Raw genomic sequence first — 19,075 nt, 5'->3', positions numbered from 1 at the left:
TGGGAGCCAGTATGGTGTAGTGGTTTGAGTTTTGGACTAGGACTATGGAAACCAGGGTTAAAATCTCTGCTCAGCCATGGAAACCCACTTGGTTACCTTGGGTGAGTCACATACTTTCAGCCCCAGAAAACCCCATGATAGGTTCACCATAGGATTGCCGTTGGTCAGAAACGACTTAAATGCATACATAACAACAACAACTTTATATATACAGACACAGTCCATTGAGCACATATCTGAGATACCATTTTCACAGCGGCAGGAAGAAGGACAAGAAGCGCCCAATGAATCTATAGGGCCATGTGACAGGCAATTAATACAAAATACAGTAGTCTTGATTATCCATCCTTCGGTCATTGGACATTCCAGATTATCTGACATTGCGGCTGCTTGGGGGCGTGGCTGTAGGCATTTCCACGCCCAGAGACATGCCCCCAAACAAAAAATGTTGTTACTGTAATTTTACTGCAATGTTACTTTTACTGTTACTGCAATAAAACTTCAATACATTTGCAGTTTACAGTGATTTCAAGGCCCTCCGGATTATCCTACATTTTCAGCTATCTGACTATCAGCCCACCCGTTAAAGTCAGATAATCGAGACTCTACTGTAAATATAAATATGGGGAAAGCACAACTGTTAACTGTATTCAGTCAGGACATAATTCCTTGGGGTTCTTTTCCTTCATTCTATCATTCTTCCACCTATTCAGAGCCTGGCAGCTTCTATTTCTACTTGGGAAACACCCTTCCCATCCTTGGCAATGTCACAGTAAATGCCATAGGAATGACACACAGCAGGAGATGGTCCACCACTATTTAAGAAATGTGGCTTCCTCTATTGTGAAGTACAGTGTTGCAGAAATATGCTTCTGTTTTCCTTGCATTCCCTTTATAAAAGGACATAGACCTCTCTCTGGGGCCATTCACACTGCATTCTGTACCTTGAGGAAATGTGTGCAGTCCCTAATACAGGTCCCTTTGTTTATTCCCTCAGAATTGTTGTTTAAATATGTCTATCTCAGGACTCAGACTTTAAATGAAAGCAGTGGGGATGCTGTCGGTAGGCCTCATATTTAGTCTTATTTTTATATTTAAATTTGGGGGGACTTTAGGGAAGAGTTGTTCAAATATTTCCCCCCAACTTTCTCAGCAGTGCTAGGCAGACGTTATAAGGAAGACACAGAAAGGGTAAACTAACATCTTGTCATTTACAGGTGGATGTTTTATGGTCCCTGTGGATAGTGTCACAGACTGCAACTTCCACCTTTTCTCACTGTGGGCTATACTAGCAAGCTTTGATGAAAGTCATAGTCCATCAGTGGGTGGAGGGCACACAGTACCCATCTCTGTTGTAAAGCTTGAATTTAGAGCAAAAAGAGTTCAAGAAAGCAATGAGAGAGTGGATGGAGCTAGGAACAACTCTGCAACTGTTGTTCAGGAAAGCATGCTAAAGAATGCCTGAACAGGATTATGCTGTTACTTACTCTTCCAACAACTTTCTCATTCACTTGGTTGCTTTCCTCTGGCTCAATGGCTATGTTTCTTTCAGAAGTAATCAGCCCCGATTTCCCTCCTTTCCTCCATTTTTCCTGAAAGCTAGAAGGTTATCTAGTAGTTCAGACAAGGGACCATGAACGCTAATGCACTAGTCATGAATGTCTGAAATGACTGAACTAACTGGTCCCATTAAATGCCAGCTTAATGTGTTAAACTTTCTGCACCAAAGAAACATTTCTAGAAAACAGCATGAAAGCAGCAGGCTGAAGAATGTTTTACAGATATCTACCAGGGGTGGTGGGAAGGCTGCTTTAGGAATATGTGTACAAAAGACACACAGGTAGGACCAACAAATATCTCCTGTGTAAATTTATTTTTTGCAGCCACCCTTCCAGTTTTTCTGAACATTGGAGTGGGATTTGACCAGAGAAGCAGCTGCCACAACCCTGCAGGAAATTAGGAGCCTGCCCAGCAAGTGTGTAAAGGGACTCTACAGTCATTGTCCTAATAAATCCTACCTGAGCTATCCCTGTTGGGATTCTTATCAAACTTCTGCTATATGAAATAGTACCACTTTGGACTGATGGTGAAAAAGCAGCATGAGCAGATTAAACCCCCCAAAAAGTATGATGAATCTAATTTATTTAGCCTGCTTCTTAGCCACATTTCAGGACCGTAGTCTTTCCAAAGTGGTTTATAGTGTAAATACAATGCAAAACAATACAACATCAATTACATCCATAAAATCACATCTGTAGCATCATTTAATGTGTTTTGTCAGTCTGTGTCTGCTCTGCTATACAAATCTGTATGCTTCATCACAGAATCACAAAATATGGTGTTTTAGCTAATACAGGCATTCTTAACCAGAGAAGTTTGCATGGATTAATTTCTGACAGATTCATGAACAAGTTGCTAAAAATGCTATCTTCTTCAATTATAATTTTTTTATGGAAATAATTTTTTACATCAAATTATCTTGTTAAGGTATATTACAAGCAAGAGTAGGATGGCAGGGGATGTAACTAAATATGTTCAGGTAACACAAACGTCTGCCAAAAAGACAAAGAATGGGTCAAGCCTGAACTTTCCCTAGAAGCAAAGATGACTCCATTGAGGTTGTCATATCCTGGCCTTATCATGAGAAGACATGACTCACTAAAGGTACCTTTAGTACCTTTAAGGTAGAAGGCAGTGGAGAAAGAAGAGAATCAAATTCCAGATGGATAGACTGGATCAAAGAGGCCAAAGTCCTGAGTCTGCTGTTGATGATGGTGATTTGGAGGTCTCTCATTCGTAGGGTCACCATAAGGCAAAGTCAACTTGAAGGCAGTTAACAACAACAGAAAAATCACTATCATCAGTGTGTTATGAAGTTTCCAATACAATAAAATAAATTCTATGCAAAACCTTCTGTATCTATAGTTTTGTGTCTTTTATAGGGACAGGCAGTGCATGACTGAAAAGAAGTATAACCACCAATATAATGGGACCAAGAAGATGACTCTGGTAACATATGGGACCCAGTCCACCAACTGCTTCAGTTGACTCCCAAACAAATTGGGGGAAGGGTTGTTTTTTTTGCTCTAGAATGCACACTTATGAACTGATGTTGACCAAACTTGATACGTAGACATAAGGTGACATCCTGACTATTTTGAGCAAGTTTAGGACTGAGTGGCAAATGTTGAGATTTTGGAAAATACAGTGCGCCCGCGCCATACACGGCCTTGAGCATACGCGCTCAAGCCGCGGGGCGGAATGGTCGGCGCACCCGTTGCGCCCCGCGCGTGCCCGCGCCGCCGCGCACAAGCCCCATTGTTTCCAATGGGGCTCGAGCATAGGCGGAATTCGCCTTACGCGGAGGGATCCGGAACGGATCCCCCGCGTAAGGCGAGGACGGACTGTATGTATTTTTGGTCCATTTTGTTGGAACATATGAAACAAATTTAAAAATGGCAGGTGCTACTGGTCAAATGATTGCTTTATTCAATGCATAAGCAATAATATCATAAGTACTGGGTAAATTTCCTACTTTTTTTAAAAAACAAATAAACTAGTAACACTAAAAAACAATTCTGAAACACCCACCAGGAGCTAAAAACTTAAAAGTGATGGGGGTTGCAATTTGGGGAGCTAAACATGAGGTGTTATAATTAATTTTATCACAAAACCATGACAGTTTTAAAATGGAATATGGCAAAGTACCTACTGCAGAAAAATCTACTCATTTTTCACTTGGAGCACAGAAGCAAGCAGCATTAGCACTTCTGCTGTTGTATTTTCTGTGTGAGGGTTTCTCCTTGTGCTTTCTCTTTGGTAATTAGGTAAACAGTTCATAAAATGCACAGACACAAAACTGATTAGTCAAATCATAGAGCAGAGAAGAGCAGTCTGTCATCCCTACATCACAGATGGGTTAACTAAGAAGCCAAACTGTTATCTTCTAATGGCCAACTCTGTAGTGATAATACTGGAACTGTAATGGATTGGATCCAGACTTAGATATATTGAGGGTAAATGCACTGAGAAAATTTGGGTCTTTTCTACATATAATCAGGTTTTTTAAAGCTATAATTAGGTCTTTTTTAAAAGAATAAGTCTGGATCTATCCCATGTTGCAATATCTTGTGCAGACTTTTGAATTTTCTTTTTTATTTTTTTTAAATGCATATACATAATTTTAAACATCCATCATTTTCCGTGCATCAATTATCCAAGTAAAAGATTTCAGTCATTATTTACAAACCCTTTCCACCCTCCCACTAATTACTTTTTAGCATTCTGAATTTTCAATAGGTTACCTTTTTACTCATGGCAGTAAAAAGAAATATTTTGAGTAGGTTGCCATATCCTGGTTTTTTCCTTGACATTCCCAGTTTTTAAGGCTCTTTGGGATGTCCTGCCTGGTTTTAGGATCATGTCTTGGACCTAGCAAGGCCTCCCTGACCCAGGCGCCAATGCATGAGGTGTCAACTGTCCAGACAATGAACCAGCCCCCAAAACATCCAAGGGGTGAGGCCTGGATGGGCTTGGGGCCAGGGGTGGTTGTAGGCCACTGCAGCAGCCTGTTGCCTTCCATGCACTTTTGCTAACATGGGCAGGCAGGCAGGCCTGGTTCAGGCCTCCACGGGTGGGGATTGAAGGCTGCCGTCGCCTTTAATTGGTCGTATTCTCCATTTTTCTTGAATGTCCTACATTTTGTCCTACATTGTTTCCTACGTTTTGTCCTGATTTTGTGGAAGAGAATTATGGCAACCCTAATTCTGAGAACGACACAACCAAAAACAGGTTTTGTGAAATCGGGAAGCATTTTGTTCCAGCAGAGTGGCATCATGACAACAGTGGATCACCCAGGAGAATCTGGTGATGTCACTGAACAATGTCAGATTATCAGTAGTGTAAGTGGTACAAATCTCCCTTAAGACATTTTTTTTAAGACGGGGACTTGAGAGGTTCTTTTCAAAGGAACCAGGGTTTTTGTGGGAGCTGCCAATGAGAACGTATGAATCGATCCCATTCGGAGCTCCGCTCTTTCTCCTTCTCCTCTCCCCCCTTGCTACTGCTGCTTTTCTCTTCTTCCTACCTCCTCTTCCTCTTGCCCTCGCTGTGGTATCTGTTGTCCCTCCTCTTCCTCTGTCCTCTGTCCCTGCCCTGGATCAGCTGTCCTCCGCTTGCCCTTGCCCTCCTCCTGCTCTTCCTCCTCCTCATCTGCCCCCATCGATGCCCTGGATCAACCGTCCTCTGCTTGCTCTTGCCCTCCTCCTCTGTCCCCATGAATGCCCGGGATCAGCTGTCCTCTGCTTACCCTTTCCCCTTGCCATGGCCATCCTCTGAGGCTGAGAGAGTGTCCCCTTGCCCTTGCTCTCGTCCTCCTCTTCTTCCTCCTCATCTGCCCCCGCTGCCATGACTGCCAGGATCAAATCTCTCCATGGCATTTTCATGTGAGTATGAACAGGAATCTGGGATAAAATACCATGGAGAGATTTGATCGTGGCAAATCCATGAAATAACATGGGTTATTTCTTTAGTGTGAATGGGCCCAAAGTCTCTTCTTTCTTTTGTTCTCTTCATTCTTTCTCCCTTTCCTCCCCATTCAACAGGCTGTTGCCAGAGGTCTGATCAATTGTAAAGGGTTAGCCAAGAACCTGCTCTGGGAGACATATCGTATAATTCCACATAGGTGAAAATACAACACAACCTCCAGTACTTAACTTTTAGCTGCCAGGCTTATGTTCTAACTCACCATTTACCAAGCTAAGGTGAGTACTGGGGAAAATGTGGGTCATTCCATGAGGTCAGTTGAGAATTCTCACCTCTAAAATGAGCATATTTTTTTTTAAAAAAAAAAGACTTATAGTGGCATAAATCCAGTTTATGCCATTGTAAATCACTAACAATAGCACTTACTGAAATCTGGCCGAGGACCACAGATTACCCACCACTTGTATACATGCATAGGTGTTATACTTGATCCCAAACTGATAAGAAAGGAGTGAAATCATGCATTTGTGGCTTTTGGCAAGTATTTACATCATTAACAAAAGTTGATCTTCAGTGAAAAAATAGAGTGAATTTTGTAGAGTGAACAGACTATCACAGAAGGGGGAAATGATGTTTATTAATACTGGATGTACAACCAGCATGGTGTAATAGTCTGAATGTTGCACTATGACTCTGGAGACCATGGTTTGAATCCCGCTCAGCCATGTAAACCCACTGGGTGAATGGGTGAGTCACACTCTCTCAGAGGAAGACAAAGGCAAACCCCATCTGAACAAATCTTGCCCGTGATAGGTTTACCTTAGGTTTGCCACAAGTCAGAAACAACTTGAAGGCACACAACAACAACAGACACTGGATGTATGAGTTAAAGAAAGAGGGAAGAAGAGGTATGTGAGAAGAGCCTATAGGAGAGGAAGCAATACAACAGACGATACAATGAGGGAACAGAACAAGAAACTATTTTAACTATCCCACTCCACCTTTATTGCCTACTATGCAGTTGATTATTTGGGTAAGGATTTCTTCACTTCCAAGAGAAGCTTTGTGGGTCACCCAGTTAGACCTCTTACTCTGAACAAGAAAATCCAGCAGTGCAGCATCTCCACTGGATGACTGCCTGGCCTGCATTTTGTTTCATGCTCCATGTTTCCTCATGTGGTAGCAAGTTCAAGGGCTGCTTTAATGCATCAGTTTTCTTGTGAAAAGAGTACATTGGATTATGTGAAAGGAGTGTTTTTTAGAATAAATTGCTTATTTATAATTAGGTTCAAGCTACAAGAAATATGCAGTCCTATCTGTAAAAAAGGCAGTCCTTACCATCAAGCAGTATCCATACAGCAACCCAAGATACTAAAAAAAAAACACAACTTCTACCAGTCAGAAACCTCATAGCAACCTTTCCCTGCTCCAAAACAGTGTAGAGATTTCCACTCAGCCCATATTCTGAACATGCCAGCTTGTTGATGAGTACTGGCCCTACATCACAAGTATGTTCACAGCCCACCGGCTGTGACAGTTATCAGGCACTGCATGGACGATTAGTCTGATGTCATAGAGAGATTTGGCAGGCACAACAGTCTTGGCCACTCTCTGACTGTGATCACAATCCAATCAGCTCTTTTAAGCGTGTCCAAACGCTTGTGCACACCAGTGGGAATTTTGATCACAGCATGGGAACATTGCCTTTTTGGACCATATAGCTGTACTAGCTGAGGGATTCTGGAAGTTGTAGTACAAAAAAAGCAATGTCTCCAAGCTCTGGATCTGATTCTTTTTAATACCAGTTTCACATTATACTAAGCAAATGGTGCTTAAAATCCCTGTAGGGTTTTGTTTTTGTTTTTTGTAAGAGGCCTGCCATCTGGCACAAGGGACTGTTATCTGGAAAAGGTAACAAGTCAAAAGCCCCATTGGGAACCTGACAATAACTGTGGATTGTTATCTACTACATAATTAATTATCATTTTATATTATAATAGTATGACCATGTTTTCCCTACTGTCTTTGACAATGCATTTTGCTCCTGCGGTTATGTGTTAAGAGCGTTGTTGCCAAAATTTCATTATTCATCCTGCTTTCGTTGTTGTTGTTTTACTAAAGTTACACCCAACATTGAACATTATATTCTGAGAATCTTAATAGCTTGAAGCACTTCCCTGACATTGCCTGTTTGTTCCATAACTGTAAATACACCATTGATCAAGTTATCTACCTGAGATGGTGAGCATATTAAATCACTTGAACTGCATTTGCATGATGACTCTGTTAAACATGCAGGCTGTCCTAGCAATTCTGGCAGTTTGAATGACACACTTGAAATTGCTGTTTATATATTTTTTTAAAAAGCAAAACAAAAATGCACAGGAAATGAATTTTAGCTCTTATCCATTTCAAATTAGATTCAGCACATAACTCTGAAGACAGCACACCTAGCAGTGGTTTACATTTGTCTCCCCAGTAAGCTTTTTAATCAAAAGTAATTTGGTGTTAAGCATATTGAAGCATGTTTCATTAGCTGTGGATGGTATTTGATTTATTCAGATGCTCCGCAGCATATGCTGCCTGTGCTTTTGAAGCTACATCATTTCCAATTGTAAATTAGGGGTTCTGCTTTTTGTTGATGTGTTGGCACAGCGCCTGCTTTCCTTCTGACATGGTGTGTAAGGCAGAAAAAAACCAACAGCTCATCTGTGGATGACAGTTAGCAATGCTATGTTTGATTGCAGGAGAAAAGCATAAAATACCTCCTAAAGAATAACATCTCAAATTAAAGATCATAAGGTTTGTTTGTTTGAGCTCTCAGATACTTTAAATTAGGCTGTATAAATCCCTGAAAGCCCTCAGAAAACCTGCAGCAATAATTTTTGCAATGTTACCAGAATCATGAATATATAGTCCATCTTCCTCTCTCTCTTCTATCTCCTTTCTATCCCTTGTGGAAGGGAAGGAGGGAGAGAGAAAGAGAGAGTATACAGCATGGTTTTGGAGAAGAATATAGGTACTTTTCAAAGCAGCATCAGTAGAATATTTTATAAATGTGTGGGCTGAAAATGACTGATATGGAAACAGAAAACAGCACAGTGTTTATGCAAAGACATTCAGTATCAAGCAAAGTAGACTTCTGACTATTATAGGCTGTTTCTCTTAACTACTACACTCTTTCCACTTTCACAAACTATGTGACATTGGAGGGAAATGCATGTTACCAGAAACCCCCACCTGCTTATAGGCATGAAACCAGTCTCTGAAAGCATGTCTACAGGGGCAAATTGAACCAGTTTTCCCACACCTTCATAGCCCCCTAGCCTCGCAACACAGGATCAAACCCCCCAAATCAACAGCAGACATTCTTCACATTGTGAGATCAGTTCTGCATTGAATCTGGGCCATCTCTCCCTTAAAATGAAATAAAAACTTACCTTTTGCTCAGGATTTTATTCCAGTAGCTAGCTACACCCGTGTCCTGCTGTGTCACCCGTCACCATTACTGGTAGTATGGGTCACTCTCTCTGAGGTCAGAACGAGATACTCAGCCATGTGATTGATGCTGGGTGCCTCATTTTTTACTTCAGAGGGAGCAACTTGCACCAGTGGTGGCACCAGGCAGCACAGCAAGATGCAGGTGTCTATAGCTGCTTGGTGTCACTCCGGAGTGCAGAAGTAAGAAGGAAATTTGGGGCAGCCCTGGGAACAGAATACTCTGGGAGCAACCCAGAATATTCTGGCGAGTGTAGACCCACTCTGAGTAACCAATAGTCAAAGAAAGATATGTCTTATGTGCTAAAAACAGTGCTAAAAACAGTGCTATTCTTATAGATGTGAAAGAGGACTGGTCCTGTTAGAAGGCAACATTAGATGATCACCTCAGGTACAAGATGCTCCAGACAACAGAAACTTCTTATTCTGACCACTTGCCTTTAGCTGAAATGAAGGATGCTGTCACACTTCCCATTGCTGACCCACCTCTCTTGTCTTGGGCCTGGCTGATGTGACTTAAGCTTTTAACCACACCTTCATTAGACACAGATCAAGCTTCTGAATTTTAGCAGCAAGAAAAAAGGAGATGGAAAACAGAGAAAACAACACAGTTATAGTGCTGTGTTCCACTTTACTGCCATGACAACATCCCTGGGGTTTGTAGTTTAGGGAGGAGTATTTAAAATTAGCCAAAGAGCTCAAGAGCCTCTATAAACCATGAACCCCAAACTCCCTGCGATGATGCCATGGCAAAACAAACAAGCAAACAAACAAACAAATAATACAGTAGGCCCTCCACATTCACTGGGGTTAGGGGCACAAGACCCCCATGAAAGTGGAAAAACTGCAAATAAAAAGCTACTAATTTTTTGCCTGAGAGAACACCCCTCTAGGAATGTCTAGGTCCTCCAGTGCAACTTTATAGTCAATATCCACTGGACGTTGACCATAGAATTGTAGTGGACTTACAAATAACCAGAGAAGTATTTTTTCTAGAAATCTCTAGGTCTTCCATCTATGGTTAACGTTCAGCAGAGTCATGCTGGAAGAACACATTGCCTGCAGCCTTGACTCTGCCTCAAGGCCCGCACTTGTACAAAAACAACCTTCTGAATTCTTAATTATTGGAAAGGAATCTGTTACCCTGGAAAAGTCCAGAAAGGATGCTACTGTTACGCTACTCTTCCAACAATGTCCCCTTTTTCAAGAACCTACTTCAGTTTATCAGCCATGTCTCACCTTAAATAGTGATGTCCCCAAGAATATTCTTTTGTCTTCATACCTGGACTGCATGAATGAGCTATATAGATTTTTTTCCCCAGACTTCTGCAAAACCTGTAGCCTCTTCCATTCCATTATTTCACTAGTGGTTCTGCAAGAAAAAAGTAACACATGGTTACTTCTTGCCCTGACAAACTGATAGGGAAGGTATGACCCAGAGAAAGAGAGAGAGAGTATTTAGCACAATATTCTAGGGGTGGCAACTACTATTAGAGGTTGACTGAAATACAGCAAGCTCCTGTTAGGGTAACAAACACAGCAGAAAAGAGAGACCTTGCTCCATCTCTATTCATCAAGCACACTCTTTGATCCACATTTTTTGTGTCGTGTCTTTTTAGATTCTAAGCCTGAGGGCAGGGAACCGTCCAATTAAAAAGATTGTATGTACAGCGCTGTGTAAATTTACAGCGCTTTATAAATAAAGGTTAATAATAATAATAATAATAATAATAATAATAATAATTTTTATTTCAAATGTGCCAGTCACACTAGCAATTGCTGGTACCAGAAAACTTGTACTAGAAAAGCTGGATCTACCATCAGGCAGAGATGTGACCATGCCAGGCAAAAGAACTGGAGTATCATGAAACATTACTTACTGTTCAGTTTGGCATTATTATGCTTTGGGGACCAGAAGTAGAAAGAAGCACTTATGATATGGCCTGTGCCATGTGCCAAAGCAAAAGGACTGACTAGATTCTGTGTACCTTAATTTGAGATGGTAGGGTGAACCATTTTCTTTGCTCCTTCATACACCAACTGACCCTAAGTGTTAAAATTAGTAAGCCCTAATTATTGTATATCTCTGTAAAGCAGAATCCACAGGGGCTCATCTTATAAAGGGTCTCAGATTCTCATCAGAAGATGAGAATTCTCTTGTATCTTGCAAGACTGAACTCGTACCAGGAGTTGCACCATTCTTCTGGATCACCCACAACCCACAAGTCTTAAAGGGCTCCAGTCCACAATATCTCTTGCATCTCCTGAAATATCTGTTCCCACCCACTTTCTGTGTTTCTCTTCAATGTTAATTTTCTGAAACCAGAGATGTAAAGTATAATTATTTTACGGATTGTTTTTATACAGCTGATATTTTAGTTACACTTGCCCTTTAACCGTGGTCCAGAAATGGCTGGTGTAATACAAGAATGATCCCGTAAGAAAGCAAAGATCCATAAAGTTTAAAAAGCAATTGTGCAAAATCGCCAATTCTGTGAAGCCATATCTGTTAATATAAAATATGACCATATAAAATATTCATTTTGCAACATAATCAGGGCTGATTGAATTAATGGCTTTGTGATGAATCACTCCCATATACTCTTCTCCAGTGAGACTGGTAAGAGAATCTAAACTTCTCTTTCTCCTAGGAAGAAGAAAATATTCAGTTAACAAATAGCACCATCTAGTGGATTTAACATACAGCTAGGACTGTTCATATAGTACTTCTTAATTCTGAAAAAACAGCAAGTTATTGGGAATACATTTTGGACTCAAGCCCTTTCCTATAATGAAGTGCCCAACTATATATGGACAATAGCTTCAGTAATTTGCAAACAATATAGCAAAGTAAGCATATTCTTCTCTCTTTTTATAATCTTTAACACATTTTGTACATTTCTGAATCCTCGCTGAACTGGGCAAGTTAGAATTCCATAGGAATACTTGCAGCCCTCCAGAAGCAGTTATATTTCATCTCCCATCAGCCCCACACAGAAGGCCAATGATAAGGGATGATGTTCAACAACATCTGGAGTGCCAAAGTTTTCCACCTCTGCGTTAAATAACTGCCTACCTATATAGGTTTAACCTTTTTCTCCAACGAAACTTGCAGAGAGTTATCAGACAACAGGGAGAATCCTTATTCAGAAAATATCAACATAGCTTTCACAAAGATAAGTCCTGTCCCACTAACATTTTAGTATTCTTTGAAAGTGTCAATAAGTACATAGACAGGCCATTGTTTGCTTGGACTTCTGAAAGGCTTTTGACAAAGTCTCTCAGCAAAGACTCCCTAAAAGTGGGTTAAAGGGTCCCTTTAGGGATCTATAATTGGTTAAAAACAGAAAACACAAAGGAGTTTATCACATGTGAAATTTGAACTAAAATCCAAAGCAAATTCGAAGTGAAGGGGAAGCAGAGTCAATTCGAATCCAAGGCAATTCACGTGATTATCTCACGTGAAGAGCGGAATTGTGGTTATTCCTGAGGCAAACCAAAGCAAGTGCAAAATAAATTATCACACCAGTACATACCATGCGGAGTCACCAATTCAAATTGGCATCTTTGCGCATGCTCAGTGGGGCTCTGAACGCATCTTGAACCTTTGCACTTCCGGGGTGAAGAAGGGGGCCACTTCCTGGTTCTACTTTCACATGAATGCTAGCCTCACATGAATGATGGCTTCACGTTTCTTCCTTCCTTCTATTTTCCCATCCCTGGCAACCAAATCCAAATGGGTCCTCCATGTCACAGCCCCCATCCATTTCAGCCACATCTACATCTATCCTCCTGTCATTCTCCTTATTCATTTCACCCACATCTACATCTATCCTCCATGTCAGAGCCCCCATCCAATTATTATTATTAATAGTAATAATACATTTATTTCACTGCAAAATAATCAGTGTAGAAGCTGCAGCTTTACTTGGAAGTAAATCCTTTGGTTCTGAAAGAGACCCATTTTGGAGGACTGCAGAAATGATCTGGTTTCCCTTATTCTCCATGCTCCCTAAAGTACCACCTCCCTGAATCCAGTCCACTCTCCTTCCCTTTGTAACAGTTGTTTTCTCTTAGGTTGCATCCACACTGGGGAAATAATCCGATTTGACTCCACTTTAAATGTCCTGGCACAGTGCTATGGAATTCTGGGAACTGTAGTTTTGAGAGACATTGAACCTTCTCTGCCAGAGAGCTCTGGTGCCTCAGCAAACTAATAAATTATTATTATTATTATTATTATTATTATTATTATGCAGTGCCTTGGTTTCCTTTGAGTACCCTGCCTCCAGCCTTGAGGAGAGGTAGGAAAGAAATTATTATTATTATTATTATTATTATTATTATTATTATTGAAATATTATGCAGCCTCTGTTCTTGAAGGAGTACCAGAAGCAAATGGAGCAAAATTGCAGCGCTACATCATGGGAAATTTGCCACCTTGGACAGAAGCAAAGTTGCATTCCACACCAGACCAATTCAGATTGAAATCAAAGCGGGTTTGGAAACAATTTCTGTGAATCCGTTTGTTTCCAAATTCACAAAAGTCAGGAGTCACTTTGGATTGGCTTTGGATCTGGCTTGGAAGTACCCCCCATAGAAAACAGTCACGTGTGATAATCTATCACGTTTTAACAGGAATTTGCATGGTTGGACTTCAGATTGGAGCTGCAAAAGGAGTGACATCAGATTGGAGCTTCAAAACCCGTTGTGTGATATCATCCAAAGCAAAGGGAGTGGTGAATGCTTTACTGCAGCAAGGCAGGTTTCGATCCTGCCTAAAAGAAGCTGTGGTGAGGCCATTACTGAAAAAAACCTCTCTGGATCCCACCATTCTGGATAATTATCAGCCAGTCTCTAATATTCCATTCTTGGCCAAGGTTCTGGAGGGAGTGGTGGCCTCTCAGCTCCAGAGGTTTTGGATGAAACAAATTATCTAGATCCAATCTGGATCCCTCTTGGTCCTGCTAGACCTCTCAGCGGCTTTTAGTACCATCAACCATGGCATACTTCTGAGCCGCCTTTCTGAGGTGGGACTTGGGGGCACTGTTATGCAGTGGTTCCAGTCTTTCTTGGAGGGGGTGACCCAGAAGGTGGTGTTTGGGGATTCCTGTTCGACTCCTTGGCCGCTGACCTGTGGAGTCCCACAGGGTTCTGTTTTGTCCCCCATGTTATTTAACATCTACATGAAACCACTGGGAGATGTCATCAGGAGCTTTAGCATGAGGTACCACCAAAATGAGGATGACACTCAATGCTATTTCTCCTTTCCATCTGATTCCAAGGAAGCTATCTTGCTACTGAACCAGTGTCTGTGGTCAGTAATGGACTGGATGAGGGCAAACAAATTGAAACATAATCCAGACAAGACAGAGGTCCTCCAGGTCAATCAGAAGGCAGATCAGGGAACTGGGTCTGAGCCTGAGCTGGATGGGGTTACACTCCTCCTGAAATCTCAGGCTCGCAGCTTGGGTGTGCTCCTGGACTCCACTCTGAGCCTGGATGCCCAGGTTTCAGCAGTGGCCAAGAGTACATTAGCACAGTTAAAACTAGAGTGCCAGCTGTGCCCGTTCCTTGAAACATCAGATCTGGCTATGGTGACAAACGCCTTGATTACATCCCGTTTGGACTACTGTAACACACTCTACATGGGGCTGCCTTTGGAAACTGTTCCGAAACTCCAGTGGGTTCAAAACGCTACAGTCAGAATGCTGACTGGAGCCAGTTATAGGGTTTCACTGTATATAGTTCCACTAACTACTGATTTATTTCTGGTTTCAAAGTGCTGGTCATGACCTATAATGGCTTAGGGCCAGACTATTTGAGAGACTGTACCTCCCCATACAAATGAGCCAGAGCCCTAAGAGCCTCAGGAGAAGGCTTTCTCTTGGTACCACCACCACCCCAGGCTCACTTTGTGAGGACACAAGAGAGAGCCTTCTCAGTGGCTGCTCCCACCCTGTGGAACTCTCTTCCACGGGAGGCTAAGCTGGCCCCTTCCCTGATGGCCTTTTGCCAGCAGATAAAAACATTTTTATCTAGGCAGGCTTTTTAAAATCATGCAAGGTTGGTTTTATCTGGAGGGGGCTGTTTTAGATTATGTTTTTTAACTTTTGTGTGTTTTAAATTTTAACTTTGTACTTTTTAAATTAGGTTATTTTGATTGTCTTTTAAATAAACTATTTTAATGTGGTTTTTAATATTGTGAGCTGCCTTGGGTCCCTTTTTGGGATAAAGTAGGCATAGAAATAAAATAAATAAATAGCCTGGAAACCCCCACAATCAATCAATCAATCAATCAACCATCATTTCTCATAATGAAGGGATGTGAGCAGAGGAGCCCCCAGCTACAATATACAGTTCTCATTACCACAACTGAAAATTGATACTATAGCAGTGGAAAAGGTGCAGAACCAAAATGATCAAGGGACTTGAACAACTGCTGTATGAGAAGCATTACAATGTTTGAGCTTCTTAATTTAGGGCCTTTCATGCTACACAGTTGTACCACTGGATTTCACTTTAACTTCTATGGCTGGTGTCTATGGAATCCTATGATTTGCAGCTTGGTGAGGCACTAAGGGGTTATTCAGACCATGAAAATAACTCCAGTTGAATCTTGGTTGTTCACGCCTGTTACAGACAGCCAATATAAAGCTGCTTCGAGTCACAGTGGAGGTATGGTGTTTCAATGATACATGCGTCCTAAGAGTCCAGAAGTCGCACCAACGCCACGCTCCAGCCCTAAGGACTGGAGCGTGGCTTTGGTGCGGCTTCTGGACTCTTAGGACGTATGCATCATTGAAACACCATACCTCCACTGTGACTCAAAGCAGTTTTATTTTGGCTGTCTGTAACAGGCCATGTATTTTGAATGCATCCTAGTAAGTTGAGGGGGGGGGGGGGAGGGCTACAACTATAGGTCTATACAGTTGGCCCTTCTTATACATGGATTTTTTATATACGGATTCAAGCATCCACGGTTTGAAAATGTTAAAAAAAAGTATAAATTTCAAATATCAAGCCTTGATTTTTCATTTTTTATAAGGGACACCATTTTGCTGTCATTATATTTAACGGGACTTGAGCATCCATGGATTTTGTTATACACGGGGGATCTTGGAACCAAACCCCAGCATATAACAAGGGTCCACTGTAGCACTAATCACACATGCAAGCAAAATAATGCTCAACAAATGTGCCACCTTTCCCAAATGGTTTTATTTTGTCAGTGCTTAAATTGGCCCATTCATTCAGCACCCATCATTAATATGTCTACATTTTCACAAAGACACTGCATAGCCTTGGTAAACTTTAATGTCTAGTAACTTTGGCTCCATTTTAATGGGCTATCGCTCTAGTAATGCTAGCTTTGTGGTTGCTCAGCTCACTTAAGTTCTAAAATTCAGATTTACTTCCAATCCCCAAGCCCACAAATTGTTTGTCCTAGTCAGGAAACTTTACAAAAAGTTTCTATTTCAGTTTGCTGACTAGAAATCTTGATTTTGTTAAATGTGAAATGTAGTCAAAAGCAATCTTCTCATGATGAGATTTACCATTTCAGCAGAAAAACCACCTTCTGCATCTGAAAGTTATTTTGATGAATGTATTCCCCTCCTCCCCAAAGAGGCCTAATTAGGAACAGAAAGAATATCCCCAGGGAAAGCAAGTACATCTTTTATTAACTCTTGTCACACAGCTGCAGATTCTTTTAGTATTCAAGGATATACAGAAAAAAACAAAAAAGGAAGGTGTGAGAAAGAGATGGAAACTGATGAGGCATGCAGGACATGCCAGAGAGAATGGAAATCAGAATAAAAACGATAAGGCACTGTGTTAGCAAGAACCACCTAAAAAAATAAAAAATAAATGTGAAAGCCATTGATACAATATACAGTAAGTCTGATTTTAGAAGACCAGCTGTAGCAAATGAGCTACAAGAGTACTGTACAATACATCTCTGACACCACGTGGTCAGTCTGTAAAATTGCATTGCAGACAGAATGTTTTGCATATCCTCCGGCCATTTATGGATATTCTGAAAATAATTGGCACAACATCTGATTGCATTATAAAAGCACCCATCATTTTCAGGGCAATTACACCCCTCTCTCCAGGAATGAAGACACCAGGCCTATACATAGTTACCTGTGATTAGGCTCAGTGAATTTACCTGGGGCTTACTTTTGGCTAGATCTGCTATTTTTCTGGCAACTGCCTATTAATTACTTAATAGCCTGGTTCATGCCAAATATTTAGACCAAGTAAAAGTCACATTTTAAAATAATCTGAAACAAAATCTACATTAAGATATAAGAAAGCACTGAGTTATATTTTACAATAACTTCTCCAAATATTGTGCAAAAAATGATGTCACTTAAGGGAAAACTTAAGGGAAAACTGTAGATGTCATGTCGATGAACATGCGTGACACATGAAGGCACATGTGTCTCTGTGTATATGCAAGCTATGAAATTAGCACATCTGCACTCAACAAACTAGATGGCAGAGATCCAGAGCAAGGAGGGGGCAAGGTAAATGCATTCTGGATTTTACCTCCTCTTCCCACAGCTGTTCCAAACTGAACAGCAGCTCTACTGGTGCTGAGTTCCTGTTCAACTTGGAAGAACAGCAGTAAAATCCACAGATGCTTCACTGCCCCCATGTTGGCAGAACCACCAGCTGACTCTGATCCAAAAAACAGGGCTGGCCCTACCATTGCTTAGTGAACGTGAAGCAAACACCTCAGATGGAAGATGGTGGGGCAACTGGGGCAGCTCTCCAGCTGTTGTTTCTCTGTAGAGCCACCTGGACTTTGGCCTCTCTGAAAATACAAATACTGTGGATATCATACTTTGGCCTACAATACTACCATTAGGATTGTCAGTAGAGTCAGTAAAGCAATTGGATTTACCTGTGTGTTGACTCAAGTGGTGTAGTGGTTTGATTGTTGGACTAGGACTCTGGAGACCAGCATTCAAATCCTAGCCCAGCCAGGGAAACCCACTGGGTGACCTTAGGCAAGTCCCATTCTTCCAGAAAGGCCACGGCAAACCTCCTCTAAATAAATCTTGCCAAGAAAACCCTGTGATAGGTTCGCCTTAAGGTTGCTGTAAGTGAGAAATCACTTGAAGGGACACAACAACAAACAACATGGGTCTACTCTAGCAGAGATCAAGCAATAGGATTCTAGCCAGTGACTTCTGAGAGGGCTCTGGAACCATGCGGGAGGAACTCAACATTTACAGGCAGCCCGCTATTAATTTTGTTACTTTTCCAGTACTTGCAGAGAGAGAACAAATTACTTTCCTCATCCTTTATCACAGAAACATCCCTAACTTGGAAACATAATAGAAAATTAATTAAAAGAAAAGAAGAAACATCCCTAACTATGAAGAAATCTCCATTAATAAATCTTAATTTCTTAATGTAATTTAAATCTACATTAAGATTTTGGTATCCATGGGGGAGGGGGGGGGGGTTCCTGGAACCAAACCCCAGATGATAACTTTGCTTTCTGGTGATTCACTGTACACAAATTTTGTTTCATGCATAAAATTATTAAAATATTGTATAAAATTAACTTCAGGCAACATGTAAAAAGTGTATATGAAAGACAAATTAATTTTGTATTTAGACTTGGGTCCCACCCAGCATGGCATAGTGGTCTGAGTGTTGGACTATGATTCTGGAGATCAGGGTTCAATTCCCCGGTCAAGCATAAAAACCCATTGGGTGACCTTGGGCAAGACACACTCTCTCAGCTTCAGAGGATGGCAATGACAAATCCCTTCTGAAGAAACTTGCCAGTGTGAATCCTATCATAGGTTCGCCTTAGAGTTGTCATAAGTCAACAATGACTTGGAGCCACATAACAACAAAACCCATCTCCAAGATATCTCATTATATACTGAATGTATATACAAGTAGAGGTATTCCAAAGAAATTTTAAAATCCGACATCCAAAACCCTTCTGGTCCAAAGCATTTCAGATAAGGGAGATTCAACTTGTACAATAAAAAGTAGTAATTGTAACCAAAGCATTGCCTAAAACCTAAGAAGCAAATGGCTGTCTGAACAAGAATATGGCAAA

General features: G+C 41.1%; 1 long non-coding RNA gene across 1 annotated transcript; it reads right to left on the bottom strand.

The window, feature by feature from the left end:
* Positions 1-9,442: 9,442 nt before the first annotated feature.
* LOC149323682 (uncharacterized) lies at positions 9,443-18,126 on the bottom strand. Its single transcript, XR_016280221.1, has 3 exons — positions 17,897-18,126; positions 10,222-10,354; positions 9,443-9,540 (listed from the first exon to the last, which is right to left on the bottom strand). It is a non-coding gene; the product is annotated as an uncharacterized LOC149323682 (long non-coding RNA).
* Positions 18,127-19,075: the final 949 nt, after the last annotated feature.

Source organism: Sceloporus occidentalis, unplaced genomic scaffold (assembly GCF_023333645.1).
Source record: "Sceloporus occidentalis isolate IW3139 unplaced genomic scaffold, rSceOcc1.0.p SCAF_1, whole genome shotgun sequence".
Taxonomy (NCBI): Eukaryota; Metazoa; Chordata; class Lepidosauria; order Squamata; family Phrynosomatidae; genus Sceloporus; species Sceloporus occidentalis.
This window is presented reverse-complemented; position numbering and strand designations above follow the sequence as displayed.